The 19,947-nt window shown below is 33.9% G+C and overlaps 1 protein-coding gene across 1 annotated transcript in view; it reads left to right on the top strand.

The window, feature by feature from the left end:
* The window catches only part of PCDH7 (protocadherin 7), a 265,738-nt gene that overhangs the window by 162,155 nt on the left and 83,636 nt on the right, over positions 1–19,947 (top strand). The gene's annotated exons all lie outside the window — the stretch shown is intronic.

Genomic DNA, 19,947 nt, shown 5'->3' with positions numbered 1-19,947 from the left:
GCTGCCTCCAGATTGAAAGCCCTTAAAACAAGAAACTATTTAATATTATTTTATTTTATATGAATAAAATTATAAAGCTCTAGGTCACAAAATGTTTTAAAGAACACCAAACTGCTTTAAAGAGGTTAGTCATTTTAAAAGAGCTTCCTATAGACAAAACTGAAAGAATTGCTAAAAGAAGCATTTAATAATAAAAACCAAAACCCCAACCCATAAATCAAATTCTGTGCACACCACTGTACAATTAAAATAAAAGCATAAACAGCAGTGAAATTTTTTGAACTATATAACAGATTACTTCTGACACTCAATATATAAAGACTGTCACTTTTCTAACTGTTCAGGTCTAAGTCTTTAAAAAACCACTCTAGTCAGAATTAAGTTGAAACAAAGTTCAGACAGAAAAGGAAACCTAATATTTTCCATATGCACTGTCATATTCCATCCCTTTTTCTAATATTCATGTTCCATTAACATTTAGTATTGGATGAATCTAGGCTTGAAGATACAAAAGATAAAAACAAATTAAAGTATTTTTCACTTGTTGTTTTGATATTTGCTATCCGTGCAGTATTTGCTCAGCCAAAGCCATTTTGTTTTATGACAAGACAGTACAAATTCTGAGGCAAATAATCAAAATCTTGATTTCTTATAATATTGGATATAGAACTGCCACAGAAGCATGCTATGTTGACAAGATTGAGATTTGCAACACTAAAAACTAGTACAGCTTTGATAATTTCAATGCTTGAACTTAGTGTTGGAAAATCCTACCCTCGGCGTTGAGAGTTAAAGATATCAAATGAAACTGGGAATGGAAGACCTCAGTTTACCTGCAGGCTATCTACAGCAATGGTAGTGTTAATGCATGTTTTTCTGTGTTACCCCTTAAACTAGCTCAGTCAAATCACTGTCTTTCCCAAAAAATGTTTTGCAGAAAGATAAATGTGTTCCATGAAATAAATCATTGATCTTTATGTCTTTGTACAATAAAGTGAGTTATATTAGACAGTTCTTATTATTTTCCTATTTTAAATGAACATAAAGCACTTTGAGTTAACTGATAAATTCTGATTAATCTGAAACAGATTTTGTAATATTTGGTAGACATAATTTTTTCAAATGGCTTTCTATACCTATATTTCATAAAATTCTGCATTATTTGGACAAAGATAACACAGGAAAATCAAGAAATTGCAGTTAAAAGATGGCAGACACATTAGAAATACCAAGCTATAAATTCTTTATATTTCTCAAATGCAGAAAGCCACAGCTACCTGGCAGTAAACAGCAAATTAGTAGCCACCTAATAGGATAGTTTATTTTTCTCCATGGTTAGGAATTTTCATTTATTAGAATGTTTAATTAGAAATGGGCCAATTTCTTATTTACATGATAAGCATTAACTATAGCTGTAATACCTACCACCTGTAGTGTGCCTGCAGCAGTGCATGTTGTCTGTTTTATATGCAAATATTGTACGTCTGTAGTGTGTCTACAAGTTTCTGTAATATACCTGTAAGTGTATGTGCTAACTAACCTTCCACAGGTGCTGCAACCAGCCTTACCAACTCTTCAGATTTTATCACGAATTTCACAATATCTGGTGTGTGTGTGTGTGTGTTTCTTTTGATTTAAGTTGAATTTTCAGTCCAGTCTCATAATTATTGGTAGAGAACACATATACTTATTCTAATTCCTTTTGAATCTGTCTTCCATTACTTTCACTTAGGCTGGTCATCAAGATAAGCAGTATTTCACTTTGCTTTCTGCATTAGAACTGAGGTTGCCCTACCCCTGCCTTAACATGATCGTCACATTCCATTGTTTCAGACCCACCTTTATTTAGCTCATTAAATATTCAGGGAAAAAGACTGGAAACTGAAAATTTCACACTGAAGGTGAGTGCTGTAGATATTTGAGTAAAAAAAAGTTAACACCCTTCTGCTCTACAAACCTACGGAATAATCTGTCATTATAAAGAACGATGGAAAGGCAGAGCCGTAATTAAAGCTCTCTGTTACTCCCGTGATTGCTGGACCATTAAGCAAAGACCATCTGGCCTTCCCTTCAAAAAGGGCTTTCCCCACTGAGCACCTAAGGTGTCCAAGCGAGAACTGCTCCAATAAGCTCTCCTGTGAAGACAGGCTGAGAGAGTTAGGATTGTTCAGACTGGAGAAAAGAAGGCTTCAAGTAGACCTTTTCAGTATCTAAAGGGGACCCTTTTACAAGAGCATGTAATGATAGAATGAGGGGGAATGACTTTAAACTGAAAGAGAGTAGGTTTTGATTAGATATTAGGAGAAATGCTTTTCTATGAGGATTGTGAGGTACTGGAAGAGCTTGCCCAGAGAAACAATGAATGCCCCATCCTTGGAAGTATTCAAGGCCAGGCAGGATGGAGTTTGGGTACCCTGATTTAGTGAGAGGTGTTTCTGTCTCTGGCAGGGCGATTGGAACTAAAGGATCTTTAAGGACCCTTCCAACCCAAACTATTCCACATGATTCTATGTGGACATTCTGAATAAAACTTGAATTTGGCATTAAACATGAAGACTTTACTGATACTTGCTTCTGGCTTGCTTTGGCAAGTGCCTTCTCAACTTTGTGTTCTCTTCAAGTAACCCTCATATTCTTAACTGTGTACACACACTACAGGGTAGCATAGCACTACTCTCATTTACAGAAGCAGATTAAGTTAACTCATATTCTGCAAGTCCTTGATGGCCTTTCAAAGGAGGAAATGATTTAAGAAAAGAAAGTTCTTTTATGACTGGCTGATCTTATGAAGATGATCTCTGGTATACCCTGTAGGCTTCTCTAGTGTCAAATGTAAGTGAATCATACTGCAGTTTTGCTTAATAACAGGAATTCTTTGGTCTCTCTCACTCTGTTTTGGGAACATATAATCTGTGAGAAAACTGCCATATTGTCAGATTAGATGTAGATTAACCCCAGATTCATTAAACATTAGCTCTTACAGAGTGAGTACATAAAAACAAGCTCTTCAAGAAATGTTTTCAGCTATTTTTCTGTGTATCACAGAAAAATATGCATAGCATAATATAAAATTAATTAAGGAATATGCTTTGCATATTCCTTAATTAATTTTAATACCTTTGTATGTAAACATTTAGCCAGGAATGTAACATTATCAGTGAGTAATGGAAAATAGACCTTATTTAGACATTTGAGTAATTTATTTTTTGCTCCAATCTGGCAAGACAAGAGGAATACAATAGAATTTTTAAACTACAAAGAAATCAGCATTAACAATACACTGAAATATATTCCAGTTTTTTTTTTTTTAAGTGAGTATAAACTTGGTTTATATCATATAAGAAATTTAAGTGAGTCAGTAAAATATTTTAAAATGTTTGGCTTTGAACTTTTTTGAAACTCAGTCTTAATGACAAATCAAATGTATTTCGTATTTCTAGATAAAAGTAACACTGAAATTTTATGATTCCTCCACCAAATTTTATTTTACTCTTCTATAGATTTAAAACATTTGAAAACAAAAAGTTGGAGATCCCTTGAGAGTAGTATAAGGAGGTTCACAGATACACTAATGAGATATGACAACAAAGGAATTATTCTGCAAGTACCTGGGTTTTATTGTTGAAGTCATTTATAGGGATCAAAGAAATGATTCTGAAATGTATCTTTTCTTCAGGGAGCAATGAGTCCCAGAAATATTACAGCCCTTCTTGCAGAAACATCTGTATTTTCTTTTCTTTTTTTTTTTTTTTTTGTTAAAGAACATATGAACTCTCAGATTAGATGAATATTACCATTTATATAGTATTATAATTACATAATTATATAGTATTATAATTATATGTACAATCACAAGAGGTGTTATAGCTATGGTAGTCATGTTAAGAGCAGAAAGGGTTATTTAAACATATTAAAGGTGGCTATATTGACAAAAGTTTATTGTGATTTTAATAGTCTGATACAGCAAATAGTTTCATGATATACCATCTTTTCTCTGGTTGTGTTTTCCTGGTGTTCTGAAATATCACCTCATTGTGGATATAACAACAACAAAAAAATGAACCAATGAAATTTAAACAAACAAACAAATAATCAAAAAACCCATCCAAAACCCTATGCCAAAGAGAAAAACTGAGGTGGTCCTGAATTCCTAGCTTAACTTTTTAAATAAATCAAAACCTGAGATTTTTTTTCATATCCATATTCAGTTATTTTCTATTTTAGTTGGATATTTTCCTAATACAAACGCATGTCTTTTGAGGAAGAATAAGGATTTGCTTTTTGTTTTTCCAAAGTTATAAGTGTTTTTTGTTTGTTTTTAAATGTGAGGAACATTACAAACAATTTAAATTAATTAAAATTTAATTACAAACAATTACAATTAAAAGCAATTTAAATTAAACAATTTAAAAATTTTTAAAATATTTGGAATGTACAGAGTGTGTATTCTTCTTAAAGCCAGCTGCTTTAGGATGTTCCAGATTTTGAGGCATAAAATGTACAAGAGAGAATTTCTGAAAATGGATTCTGTATTGACAAAGTAGTTGATACAGTAGAAAGGAGCATTTTTGATATTTTGAGACTATAAGCAATTTCATATTTAGAAAAATAATGGGAGGTAAAGAGAAGAAAAAATGAAATGAAAGCATGAGAATGAAGTGAATGAAAGAATAAAATGAAATGTTAACAGCACAATTTCCCTCCTGTTCATAACTTATAAATTATAAATGCTAACCCATGGGATGTTTGCAGTTGCTGGCTATTACATGTGTAAGTATTACAAAGAACATTATTATACAGATGATGGAGTGACGACGTAACAAAGCTAAATATCCTATAGTTAGTTAGGGACTTGAGAACAGAATATGTTGATACAAAAGATTCAATTAGATGTTAGCAAAAAAATTAGTGTCATGCACTTTTTGACTTTATGAATGAATATCTATCCCTAAAAAGTTAAATTTGTAGAAGTCAGCTTGGTACCTGTACACTTAAGGAAAATGCAATGCTGTTTATCTCCAAAACGTTAACACCAGGGTATATAATAAATACTGGCTAAGCTGAAAGTTGGACAAAGAAAGGCATTAAAACCAAAACAAAACCAAAAATTCTTTTGGCTGCTTAGGACCTTATGCTGGTCTCTGACCCTGCCGGTGGGGGATGAGTGAGCAGCTAAGAGGCGCTTGGTAACCAACTGGGGTGACACCTCAACAGATCTGCATAAGATTCCAGACAAACAATCAAGAAAAATTAATGTCAAGTAACTGAATTATTTCTTTTATGGATATGATTTAGGAATGATGCCCAAAGTGTTCCCACTAATGCAAAGCAAGGTCTTGCTTCATGCAACATATAGGAGAGAGCCCAGAGTGCTTTCACAGAAATAAATTAATTATGTGTTCAATAGAACAGCTTCACTTGCACTGTGAAAGTTAAAAAAAATGCCAGTACTAAATGCAGGTCTTGATGCTCACTTTTAATGGATATGAAATGACCAGTGTTATTCTTGTTCCTTATAATCAAAAACTTGAAATCAAGAAATGATGGATAGGAACTCTGTTTTCAGTCCAGTGGTATTTGATTTTAGCAAAGTGGATGTCAGGTATTAAAAAACAAGCTCTTGATTACTCACTAAGATACTTTCAAACCCTCTCTCAAAAGAAGTTATATCTTTGACATTGGTTTTGTTTTCTTAGATGATGAAGTGATAATTAATTAGAATATTTAACCTTTCCATTTTACACATAATGACATAAAAATATCTGCTCTACACCATGAGGTAAAAAAATAATTAATTTCTAATAAATGGATGTGCATAACAGGTTTGTTTCTCTCTGCTGAAGTAAACAATTTTGAATTTTGCTTACAGAGTGATCCTCTCCTGCTGGTAACTTAGAAAGTCTTTCTTGAATCTAGATTCAACTTTCTCATCATCACACAATGAAGTTGTTTGTGGGTGTGTCTGTAGTTCCTTAGAAGTTGAAGACGTGAGGCAAATAAGATAATGTCAGACAAGGGCAATTTATCTCTTCTTGGTCTCTTTTCTAGTCCCTGTCTTTATTAAGGCTGTGGATTTATTTCTTCCATTATTCTTTCTCTTTTGTAGGACTCTTATTCATGGGCATAAGGGCAAGGGGGGCTTTGGAGGTTAATTTCTGACTGAAAACACTGAAGATTCCTCCAATTAGGGAAGTAATGCAAGGTTTGAGGTTTCTTAGTTCTCTTCATGTAATGTAATTGTAGCCTCTACTAATTTTCTTAGGATGATTTTAAAACAAAAATATTTATCTAAATAAATTGAAGACAACCTCACAGTGTATTTATGTGTAAGGTTAATTCAGCAATGCTTGAATTATTTTCTTTCTTCTTGCAATGAAAACAGCTTGATTTAAAGCAGGGAAAACAGTTCAGTTATTTCATATTCTGGTCACAACTATCTGAGTTCTTAATTGCCAGAGAGAACTAAAGTAATAAAACTAGTGATCCCTAAATGGACTGCTATAAAATCCAGAGAAGTATTTATTTATTCCACCATAAACACTTATTAAAATGAAAGCAGTTTCATTTTTTCCAAAGGATTCTTAATAATTTTCTTTCTGTTCAGCCAATATTTCAAAGAGTTTATAGCCTTACATTTGCTCAAGTTAAATATATCTGTCAGTATGAGAACTGAAAGACTGTATTTTTAGAATACCACCTAAGCTACCTGATTTTAGGTAAAACATTTTTCTAAATATTGAAATAATTCTCTGTTGAAGCACTGAGGTTTAGGCTAAGGGGCATGAAGTGTTACAATTTATTTAAAGGTTAGGGAAACGCAGCTTGGGCATTACATTGATGCTTTCTTAATTCAACATTAGGTTTGGGAACGTGTTTGTACTAAATAATAATCAGCTGCCCAGATAATTGTCACTATTCAAAATCTAGGAGCATAATAAATGCAGGAAAATTAAATAATGCACTTATTTAATTCACAGTGCAAAAGACATAAGGAGAAAGTTCAATGTTTTTGAAGACAAATAGAAGGTGCAGGTCTGAAGGAAGGTTAGTTCCCCAATGCTGGAATTAACCCTGCAGGCATCTTTGTGTCCTAGGATAGTTAGATACAGCAAGGTTTCTTGGCAAGATCTATCTTTGAAGATACTCTCATGCAGCCCATTGCACTTCCAGAGATACCCATTGAAGTTCTGGATGTAGGTGTTAGGTAATGTAAACTGAACACTTTGCCAGATTAGGTGTTCATCAGGATGAATGGACAAAATACAATCTGTGTTTTAAGTGGACCATACTATATCCACAAATAAGTAGAATTATTTCCACCAACTACTTTTTTATCACAAACAGAAAAGAAATATACAGGGACAGTTAGCTAGCTGTCATAGAGTAGATAGGCTGCAGGGCAGAACCTTTTCTGTAAAAAGAAATATTAGTGGTGTACAACTTTCTGGGGGAAAAAATATTTCTTTTTTCCACAAATGGTATCATGTTGTACATGATACAGAATGATTTGGGGTTTTGTTTGATTACTTGTTTTTAAGAGGGATCTTTGTTTTCTACTTTTTTCTTAAACAATGATTCTTCTGTGGAAGTTACTTTTATGCAAAGAACTTAATGCAGACTCTGAAATGGATTTCATATCTTAATATATAATAACATACTGAATAAATATTTTGCTCCTAATGATAATTAGACAATGGTAATTGAAAGCAAATGTAGGTAGTGATGACAGTTTCTCAATATGTTTTGGAAGGATTTATTCTTTTAAATGTATTGCATTGCTAGGTAAGATCCTAATGATATATTGACACATTCTGGACTATACAATTTAAATTCTAATTGTAAAATAATTTTGATGATACTGACTGAGGTGCAGCAAAAGTTTCTTTTAGACAAAAATCATGAACAGAATGCTAGACAACCCTGTAGAGTCATTAAAGACATAAATGTCTTAGTAATAAGGTTCATGCTTAATGAATTCCCATAATTTCAGCAAGGAACAATTGAAATAAGAGGTATTCATTTTTATCTACCAATAACACATATTTATTAAATATGTACATGTTTTTTTCCCCTTGGAGTTAATAGATGTCAGTGCAGTTTTCAAATTCTGTGTAGTAGTATAACTGTAAATAGAAATGCCATTTTTACCTGGTCAGTCATATACCAAAAGACACCTCTATAATTCAGTTCTTTTTCCCCCAGATTGGACTTTTTTATATCCTATTTTCTTCATATAATAGCTGTAGTCCCAAAAGGGTTAGGTAAATTGTATGTCTGAGTGTAGTGCTATTATTTTAATGAATCAATTTTAAATAAAAGTAGCTATAACAAGGTATTCTACAATATGTTTATAGTAGTTTTCTAGATAACTACTGAGATGTAAGGAGTAGTCTCAGTTTTGTGAGACTTATAAAACTTATCCAAACCTACATCAAAACTTGCTGCAAGAAAATAGTAGTTTTGTTTTAAGTGCAAAATGGCAAGAGAGTCAAGATGCTCCATACTGGAGCAAATTCAGAAGTATTATGGGTTTTTGTAGATCTCCTTCAGTAATTGTGCCCTCTAGCCTGTTGCAATAATTTTGCTTTCTGTCCCACCCCTGGAAATGTCCAAAGAGGGTTGGACGGGGCTTTGAGCAATGCCTTCTAACGGAATGTGTTCCTGTCCAGGGAAGAGGGATTAGAACTAAATGTCTTTGCTCAAACCATTCTATAATTCATTGGGTTATGTTCTAACTTGGTTTCCCTGATTGCAGCAAATAACCCTTGGCCCAGTCAAAAAATGGCTGTTGCTAGATAGGTATTGTATGAATTCTCTTGTTTACTCAGTCAGAGTACCTTAAGCCAGATTATTGCAACAGAAATGCCACAAAGAAACAAGAGATACAGATAGAGGTCAGGAAGTATTCATGAATTAGGTGTGTTTGATTTCTGTTTTTCTTTTTAACACAACAATACGCCACCTAGAAGTCTAGGACGATTGCAGCATTTTTTATTTTATTTTATTTTTTTCTTTTATTTTGGCTCGGAGGAATAATTTTCTTTCCTGTGCATGTCAACAGAGCTTGCTTGTAAGCTAAGTACACCCAGAATAGGTTTGGGCTTCATGCTAGAATTAATAAGGTAGTTATAGCTTTATGAATATTTTTAGTGTAAAGCTTATACATAAAACTGATATGTCTAGTCTCAGGGTAGAATCATAGAAGAGTTGCATTTTTCAGTATTGTATTGTTCCCTATGTGCCTTCTTACAAGAATAAATTTTTTCTTTTTGCAAATAAAGCTACAATTCAGAACAGTGCTATAATGCATGCATAATTTGCCTTTAAAAAGAAAAGTTTTATTAAAAACAGGTTCAACTAGATGTACAAAACTGCATTGAGAGGGAAAGGTGGTGTTCTTTTTGGGGATATAGCGAGTCATTCTGACTCAGATTTCAGAAAGCAGTGTATGAACAGAGAATTGTAGAAGAGGCATCATATTTCAGTGAGATACCTCTTAAGGTCTGTGAAGTTTCAAGACTGATACATGCTATCTTTAAAGCAGCCAGGTAATTGGAGAGTGATGCAAACTATAAAGACCTAACCTGTCTGGGCAAACGCCCATTAACACTATGCATATTGTGGGGTTCCCAGGGCGCAGCACATGAACTTAAAAGTTTAGCAGTGAAATAATTAAACACTCAGCTACAAGGAAGTGAATTATGAGGAGATAGGATTTAATAGCCCCATGAGAAATGTAAGAAAGTTGCTAAATCATCCAAGATATTTTAGCAAGCTGGCAGATTACTTGCCCAAAGGCAGAGGCCACTGCTGTGTAGTAGGCCTGGCGTAAGATAAAAGAACTCACAAATATCTTGTCGGCAGGCAGAGTGAAAAGAAGGAGGTTCACTGAACAGTTTAAACCAGGGTTCCAACTGGCTAGACTTTTTCTAGTTGATGTCTGTATAAGCTGTCCCAGGAACAGTAAAGGATTTGATCTCCTGAACTGAGGTATATAAAAACTTCATATGTTTTTATGACTTATGGTTTACCTCTATTTACATTTCTTTCTTATGTTTGTGTTTTACAATATTTCTGTCATTTAAGACAGATATATTTTTATTTACACATTTCTAGTTTATACCACTGCAGTACAAGACAGCATTGCATCAGCTCTGACTCAGTGCTGAGAACACCTGTGAACATGTTCTGGCCATGGACAGGGGTATAAAGTGAGCAAAGTTACGAAAGGAGGTGGATCCATAACCATTACCTTTCAGATCTTCTATGTATTTTCTATGTACAAAGTTGCTTCAAATTCAGATGCTCAGAAATTAAGGGTAAAAATGAAATATAGTCTTTCTTATCAGACTGATAAGGTTCTGATATCGTATCCTTGTCTGAGAAAAAAAAAAAAAGCAGATAGAATTAATCAGGATTGATTTATTTATATACTTTGACAAACAGTGGTGCTTCCACACAACATTGTAGCAGGCTGGTTTTTCTGTGATGCACCTAATTAATTCAATATCAAAATATTTCTAAGCTTAACAGAACTAAAAATCAACTTTTGAACATTTGTAGAGAGCTTAAAAAAATTTACAAACCAATTGGATAATTGTGTACAATGGATCTAGAAGAACCACATCATGCTGTCTATTACAGTGATTACCAAAGGTCCCTTTAACATTTACTTTTATTAAGTTAAAAAATCATAATTATTACCTGATAATTTTTATTTCTTAAACATCTGTTTTATTACAAAATATCTGTCATTTATTTAAAATAAAATTTCCCACCACTATGGTGGGACTAAAATAGTTAATATACTAATAAATCAGATTAAAAGAAACAGGGAATTTTTGTTTCTTTTTAGATTCTTAGAAGATTCTTTTTAGAGATTAGTGCCATTTTCATGAGAAATTCTGCGTATAAATTATTTCTGACTTTCCTAGGGGTGTAGAGTATTGTTTGTGTAGCAACCTTGTCAGTAACATTAATCCAAATTATTATTTTATAGTTGTTCACACAGCTTATGAAGAAGTTTTCTGTTTATAACACTGTTCCCTACAGCAATTACACTTTCTTCCTCTATTTTTTCCCTTTAAACTTAAACTCCACACATTCTAATTAGTTCTTGTTGAACTGATTATTATATTTATTGCCACATCTCATCCCAACTTTGCAAGGGCAGATCCCTTGCTAGCCCCGGCTAGCTCTTTTCAGGGCGACAGGGCAGCAAGAGGCACTCCCTGCTGAACCCAGCTGGGCTTTAGAGAGTGCCTTCATGGGTCTGAGGACACCGCTGATCCCACCGGCAAGGAAGGAGGTGACACTCTTCTGGGGATAGGTCCAAGATTTATTGTGACTCCGAGGAGAGCCCCAGAGCCCAACAGCACTCAAAGAGGTCCCAGAGGAAAGTGAGCTCGGGGCCTCGAGCAGGCCCTGATATAGGGTGGGTGGGAAATCTGATCAGTCAATGGGAGAAGACATGGGAGTGGCCCTCCAAGGGAAGGACATCCGGGGTATCCACTTAGCAGGGAGGAGGGGAGGGACCCCAGGCCATTGTCCATCACCCAGCGACCCTGGCAGAAGCTTCCAGACAGAGGGGAAGGATGGACAAGTCACCTGGGAGGGGTCAGGGGCATGAGTCAGGGTTTTTGGGATTGATGGACACACAGATGCTGATGAGAAAACCTGGGATGAACCAAAAAGGCACAAGGGGGGTACAGAGGGATAAACCATCTTGAACATACATACAGTGGAACCTAAAAACACAACTCCACGATTTATATCCTAAATTAAATTCCTTTACTAAAACATAATTTGAGCTTAGGTGAAAACCTGAACACTTTCATATTTCTTTCCTGAATAATGGAATAAATGTAGAGTTATCAGATGGCTTTTGATTGCACTCATGTGCCAACAGTTTCATGACACACCCCAAACAGAACAAAATCTATTGGTGTGAAGTAAAGATAGGTGTGAGGAAATGTGCTCTTGCTCATATTAAAGAGTACCTTGAACTTTTCTTTCAGTTTTATATACTATCATCCAGAACACTTGGACTTCTCTTTTGATGTATTACTTGTTGGGCTATTTCTTTGACTGGTTTCTCCAAGAATCAAATTTAGCCTCTAGTGCTTGGTGTTGACTGTGCTATGGTTCAAAAGTTGTACTAACTAAAGTATTTCTTGGCCTTTGTCTTGTTCAGGCAACTTTACCTTCCTTTTCCAGAAGCTCTCCAAATCTTATGCTTACTATGTGAGACATTCCTTGGATCTTTAAAAGAAATTTGTGTGAAGTACAACAATACCTGTTATCTTACTGAAGGTTTTTTTTTTTTTTTTTTTTTTTTTTTAATTTGTCTGTTTTTTGTTAGTTGGTTTTAGAAATTTTTTTAGAAAGGTCTCATGTGATCAGGGAAGGAGGAAAAGTATTTTAAATGAAAATTAAACCAACTTTTATTTCCAGTAATAATTTTACAACTGAGTTTAGCTGGTTTATACAGTCCTGGAATAGGTCAGGAATGTTACAAGCAAAAACTATATTTAACACCCAGGTGTTACTTTCTCTGGGAATGTTTTCTGAAGCTGTAGACAATGTTATTTTCAGTATGATTATTTCAGCTGTACTTCCTCCCTTTGCCCTTTGACTGGCTATTACTGTTAGAGACACTAGTCAGAAGAAACTCTTTTACTTTTGAGAACTGATGGATGCCAATCCCATTTGTCTTTCACACCAACTTTGTCAGTTGGTGTGAAAGACAAATGGGATTGGCATCCATCAGAGGAAATTATTCTCTTTATTGTCTGGTTTTCATTTCTTCAGGGTAAACTCTAATTGTAAATTTTTAAGCTTGTATTGTATTGAGTTTTCTGCTAAGCTAAGGGATCTTAGGTGGGTCTTATTTCCAGCTGATATGCAGCTGCTGATATCCACTGGCCAAACTTATTAAGGTATGATTCTATCTCTGAAACATAAAATAAACTATTTGTATAGTGTAAAAACTTTGTATTCCCATGTGAGATCTTCAGTGAGGCAATATTCTTTTGTTCCCCTGTCCTTTATTTTCCTTTGCTGCTTTCAAATTCAGTGTGTAAACTGTATTCAGCATATACAGTATTATTATTGAATTTCTAGTTCATCTTTTGTTGACTTGTGATTTCACTCTGACAGGAAAAATTATTGGTTTATTTTGTAATTTGGGAGAAAGACTGGTAGCAGTCTATTGTATCAGCTATCAAAACAGTCAGAGTTTTGGGCTTGCATTTTGCACACAATAACGTTTTGAAAGGCAGGCAAACGGGGTATAAAAACATTCAACAAAGAATTTTTGAAAAATAGTGGGAGGAGCTGAGAATTAAAAAAACATTTTGTATAACAGTTGAGTGTACTAATATATAAAAATAAGCTTAAGGAGCTTAAATTCCATCTAAAAGTTAGTTGTAAAAAGAGTTAACAACTTTTTCCTTATTATGCACTTATAAAAGCTATTTTTTATTGTTTCCTGAACCTTTTAGATGAGGTATTGCCATCAGGATTAATTTTGAATATAGAATATGGCATCGTGCTATTTATAGAAAAACTTATTAAGAGAACAAGAGAGCAAGAGAACTTTGCATGTGATCAATCTGGGGACAAGGTCCAAATGCTGTCTTTACATGGCCTTGGTTCATTGCCATATAATTGATGAAGGGGTTTGTGTTTCTAGATAGTATAAAGACTTGTACCGTTTTTAAAAAAATATGTTGATTTTATTTTGCCTGACTTAATTCTAAATTGTTTGTCTTCTCTCTCATGGTCTGGCAATGCTGCACTATCTTTAACCTTATTCACTACTTGGGTTTTAAACTGTGTAGTACTTCTCAGTAAGTAAACTGGCTCAGTTTTCCTAATCTTGCCTTCACAGTCCAGCAGAGCTTTTGTCTCCCGATCTGTCCAGTTACTTTCTGTTTTATCTTTTTATAAATACCAAAAAAAAAAAAAAAAAAAAAAAAAAAAAAAGAAAAGTTTTTAATCCCTGTCTTCTCACAAGTCTTTCAAAGTCTTTTTCCCTCTTCATACTCCCTCCTCACCCTGTCTCAGTTATATTGTTATTCTATCTCAGGTATATTCATTCTTGAATCCCCTGGAGTTTAATGCTGGAATATGTTTCTGACATACAGATAATGTACTGGTCTAATAACTGTTATCATCTGTCTATACCATACTTTGAAGTTCCCTGGCATTCATTTAGAAAACTAGTGAGAAAAATTAATGAAAAAAGTTATCAAATATTATCAATGAAAGGATTTTCACACAGATACTGAGTGTTTCTAGTGCCTAAGATAATAAACATGCTTTGATTGGCCCATCCTCTTTATTCAAATGGTTCCTGGAAGAGAAGCATAACAGCATGGAGTTGAGAACCATGGTCAATCCGCTATTTTTGTAAATGCAGTAAGAAAAATTTAACTTAAATTTTTGAACTGATAAATATTAAATACACATGAGCAATTTTTCTAATAGTTTGTGCAAATACATAAAGACCTCTGGCTTTAATGTTGTGAAAATGGTGCCTAAAATTTGTGTATTGTGAGATTGACTGAAACTGTTGTGTAATCCAAATGCCATTCTGTCTGGTCTAGCACAATTCCTACCCTCTGATGAAACCTGAAGCACTTCAGAAAATAACTTCCTCTCCCATAGCACATTTAGTACTTCAGTCTCATGTGACACTATCTAATTCTCAAAAAATATCTTATACCTGGAGACTAAAGTATACAAATTCATATCAATATATCAGTGTAAGGAGAAAGACATGATAAACATGTTCCCCTGTACTGTAGTCAATAATTCATTTATGACGAACATCACTCCAAACTGCATCTAATATAGGTCACTTAAAAAAGCCTCTCTTGAGAAATGCTTTTGAATATTTCAGTGATGATGACTAAGCTATATTTATGACAAAGGAGAGTTTAGACTTGAAATTTTAAATAGAGTTCAGGAATAGGTGCATACAGGCTCTATGTGATTTAGTAATTACACAGTTGAAAAGTGTCTGTAAATTACTGCTAGGTCTGCCAAACTGTATCCTGATGGATAAAGGGTTTCTTCTCCCCAGTCCTGCGAGCACTTGTAGAAGCTTATTTAGGATAATACTTGTTTTACTTTGAAGATAATAGTAGAATAATTTTTTAAAAAACATTGTGGTCATAGTAGTGAGAAAAAAAGACAGCCATATCCATCTATATTAACTTCAAGAATATTATGCATATGGAGATGTACAAGTAAAGAAGGAATCCTTGGTAGTAGAGAGGAAACATCTGAAGAATACTTTGTGGTTCTGGCAAATATTACAGTAACTTTTCCACTTGGATGCAAGCCATGTTAATGGACCAGTACGAGGAGGGAAATGATATTTTTCAAGTATTGAGCTCAGTTACCTCATTATAACCAGCGTACATCTAAAGATACATTGATAAATATTCCACATGGGATATTAATCATCAGTACAACAAAGGAAATATTTTCTTGAAAGATAGTGTCATTTCTGGCTGATATATTCTGATTTAACATGCCATTTCATACTTTCTCTTTGAATTTCTTTTATGTTGCTCTTTCTCTTCCTTTATTTTTTTACCCACTTTAGAATGTATTTTTCAGTTTTTCAGTATTCCGCAGAAAGGGTACAAAGACACAATGCATGCCCTTCCACGTGTGTTTTAACTGGAGGCAGAGGTTTCCTGGACTCTTAATTGAGTTTAGTATGCCAATTAGGACACACCTGCACTGAATACAGATAAAAAGAATTAAGAAAGAACTGTTGGAGTGCACTTCTTCACAGACTTTTTGCAGAGCATCATCTTTAATCCTGCCTCATAATCTTTAATCCTGCCTCATCATTTCTTGTTAGGTAGAATGTTGTTGTAATTAGTGCTGTATGTACCTGTGCTAATGTGAGATGAGTAAAATGGGACAATCTCTGAGACAATCTCTTTTTTTTCCTGATAGAAAACCCATTCCTAAACCATAAGAAAAGGGAGCGGAGGCATCCTTTTTTCTGCAAGAAGACTTGGATAAAACATATGTGCTATGGGGGAAGTGATACTGCATAAATGATGGAAGTAATATGGAAAAGTAGCTGGGCAAAGCACATGTGTACACTCCTTCTCCAGTTCTTCTATTTATTGTTAATCCTCCACTTTTACTACACTGAGCTACTTCTGGAAGAGCGATAGTGGCAAAGTGGGCTAAGGGTAATGTTTTACTTTCTTATGGACAGTTTGGTTTCCTCTGTTTGCCACTGGCTGTAAATCCCTCCAAAGACTGAACAAAGTGTTTTTCTCACCCTCCCCTCACTAGGGTAAGATAAGTATATGTGGAGTATTGCTCAGAGTTACATTAGACAATGGTTTCAGATGTGTTTACTTGTACTTTAGAACTATAACACTGTGGCAGTTAAAGGGAGTTGGAGAGCCCATCAGTTTATGTGGAAATGGACTGGATATTTTAGGGACTGTAGTATCTGTCTGTGTTCTCACTTTGTTGCTTCCATGAAAACAAAAGTTGTAATAAAGCAAAGAGAAAAGGTAGCCAGAAATTATACTACTAGTAGGGAATGCTTGGATATATGTTTAAATTGCTTTCTTCTGTCACTACTTTGAAATAAAGAGGGAAATAATTCTTCAAGGATTTTCTGCATATGACATTAAGATCTATGGTTTGTGTCAAGTTTTTTAGAGCAGCCAAATTAAGAACTGAAGTTCACCTAGGGAACAGAATCATTTTCCCACCCCTATACTTGAACTAGAGATGGAAGAGAAGCTTTCTATTACTTTTTTATACCTTTGTTTTAGGTTAATTCTATTCATGGTGTAACCTAATTTGCATGAAGAACAGTTTTCCCTGAATCTATCAGTTGCATAGGAAAATGGATATTATTCATTCAAGTGGAGCTTAAACCTCCTAAGACTGAAAAATGTTTCTGTGCAACAAATAATACTTAACATGAGCACTTGAAGTCAATGGGAATTGGGACTACTATGCTCCATTTAGAATGTGAATAGTGTTTCATAGGACTAGGACCTCATTTCATTTGTATCCACCAGAAGAAAGAAAAATAAGTTTGTAAAGCTTGATCTGTTATAGTCTGACAGAGCTCAGTTGCACTCTTAAATTTTTTCATTATGGGGGGTAGTGCAGTTATTAAAATTTAAACTCTTTTAATTAAAACAATGTCTTCTTCTATCCAAATCCATGCTCTGTACTTACTTATTTGTTTAGAATAGAAATTGAGACTGCCATCACTTTTCAGTATCTATTTGAAAGTGTTTCAGATTTGAACAAATGTTAGGCCATGATGTTTGTCTTCCCCTCAATTTAGTCAGATAAATAGTGCATTTAAAAGAGACTTTCAAAAAGGATAAATTTTGAGTTTTCTCTTTTAGTGTTCTGCTTCTCACCACCTATTTGAGATTTCTTTGGGTAAATAAATCAGTTTATCAGGCTTTAGAATCTAAATTATTACTGTATCAAATAAAGTAAGGTTTGACTAAAAAAAAAAAACCAAACCATAAACCAGAAATAACTGTTGCTGCTGCTCCTGTAACTGGAGTGAGAAGTTTGTATTTTTCCATGTCCTGAAGAATTAGATTTTATGAATATTAGCAAAATTATTATTTTTACAATAGCATTTAGAGACGGTTTATAATCAGATATGAATTTTATTAAAGAAATCAATGGAAATATTAACTACTATTATTTCTTGAAGCATGGTACATAGTCCTTGCTCATGATTAATTATTATGTGTTCTGGTAATATATAATTTAGTGAAGCTGTTTATGGCTATCAGTATCCAAATCCGAGTTTAAGTGAAATTGTGATGAGAGGAGGGTGTAATCTCCCAAGCTTTGTCACACGATGGATTGAATGGCTGGCGTGCTCATAGGCATACACACTGAGGGGGGCAGTTTGTAACTCTGCCACACAGTTTATTTTTCTACTGGCTTTGGAGCATTTAGGGGGAAAAAACAGTACAAAGCACCAGCTGGACACTACAAGAATTTTCAGCACTGTTGTAAGGAGAAAGGAAGGTACAACTTTCTTAATCTCCATTCTTATTCTGTGTTGTTCTCTTCCTCCCTGTCCATATAAACTAAAGCTGCAATATCTTAGTCTGACAATTTCTTAAATCTGTATCAATAACTGGGGGAAAAAGAACATTACTAGTAAATGTATACGCAGGTGTTTCTGTACAGTAATGTTGTAACCACCATTAACAATGTGGTAAAAGAAGTCAATATAAAAAATTGAAACATATTTTTCAGTGAAAGAGCCTTCAATACCATAACTGAATATTTCATACTCATTCTTTATATGGCTGTTGAGGTTTGTTTGTGTCAGATTACACCAGTTACATGAGTGCCTTATTCAGAACTGTTGGAATGCTGCTCGAAAGAAGTAACTTTTATTCTGCTTTCTGCTTGTGTGTCTCACTTTTTTAGCAAATCTGAATATAGTATTTCTCCAGAAAAAAAACTTTTTCTTTTTATTTTTTAATGATCAGTGAGACTCCATAAATGTTAGGTTTTATTCACATACATGTTAGGATCACAGACAGTGCTTAGGTAAGATTTTGCTTTGTTTTGTTAATATTGTTCAGCCAAAATGACAAAAACTGATCTTAAAACCCACTTAAGGATTCATAATATTTTTACACAATTGTTTAAAAAAACACTACAAAACCCAAAAGAAATCCAAACAAATAAAAAACAACTTTTAAAATTACAAATCTCCATATATACTTTTATTTAAAAGTGATGATATAATGAATAAACACTTTTGTCAGGGGAATACATGACAATGTAAAAACCAAATTTTCTTCAAATCTGCTAATTCTAAATTCTACTAAAAGGTATGTTAAGACCTCTAGTAAGAATATATTATTCTGAAAGGGCAACTGCTATTGTATAGTGCCATGGATTAAGTATAGTTTTAAAAAATTATGCTGTATATAGAACAAGAAACATCTTGATTCAATCTCTGCAAATATGACCCTAAAATAAAGTTTAAATCAAATTAAATTAAGTAAGACACTTGCCTGCTTATGGTAGTGTAAAGTTACACTACTCTGCTCATAAACACTAAAAATAAGCAAATGTATTTCACCAAGACTTTTTCAGGAATTGCAAATCAGGTTTGAGGTTCAGAATAAAAACAATCTGAAAATCTCTGAAAGAACAGTATTATGGCTGTAATATATGTAAAAATATTGTGGAGCAATGAAAAGTTTTAACAGTAGACACTGAAACAAGAAACATATGGCCTTAGTCTTTTTCCAGGGAAAGAAAGAAAATATATTCAAACCTGTGAAATTTCTCATTTATACTTTCCAAAATGAAATATTGGTGAATTGAACTAAAAAATTTAAAAAGTTCGGTGAGTATTTATTGCTGCTTCTCTAATGTAAGATTTACCTAATAATTAATTTCTGTATCTTATAGTTTGTTGCTAATATTCCTAGTCTGTACTATATCACATGGCACTATGATATGCAGTACTTCTCAGATGTAATGGGTTGACCTGGGTTTACTGAAAGGTCCTTTTCTAGGATTTGACCCACATGCAGACTTATGCAGTGGCAGAGATGAGTTGGAACCAGTTAGATGTTAGTGTGCAATGTTACAGGCTGCAGAATATCCAAGACACAATGTAGTGCTTCCCATATATTTCAAGTTAGATTCACTTAAAAATAGACTAACTTGAATATGTTGAACCAATGAGGGGGCCAATGACTTTTAAAGCTTGTTTCATGTTTATGGAGCTTGCCAAACTAAGACCATTCCCATTAACATTAGTAAATTGAGTGCTGGTAGTGTTAATATCACCCATCAGTACAGAATGGAGAGTCTTTGGTGAACTTCAGTAGATGTTGAATTTGAATTTGAATGGTATCATCAAATCATTTCAGTAAACAAGAA

Source organism: Vidua chalybeata, chromosome 4, assembly GCF_026979565.1.
Source record: "Vidua chalybeata isolate OUT-0048 chromosome 4, bVidCha1 merged haplotype, whole genome shotgun sequence".
NCBI lineage: Eukaryota > Metazoa > Chordata > Aves > Passeriformes > Viduidae > Vidua > Vidua chalybeata.
This window is presented reverse-complemented; position numbering and strand designations above follow the sequence as displayed.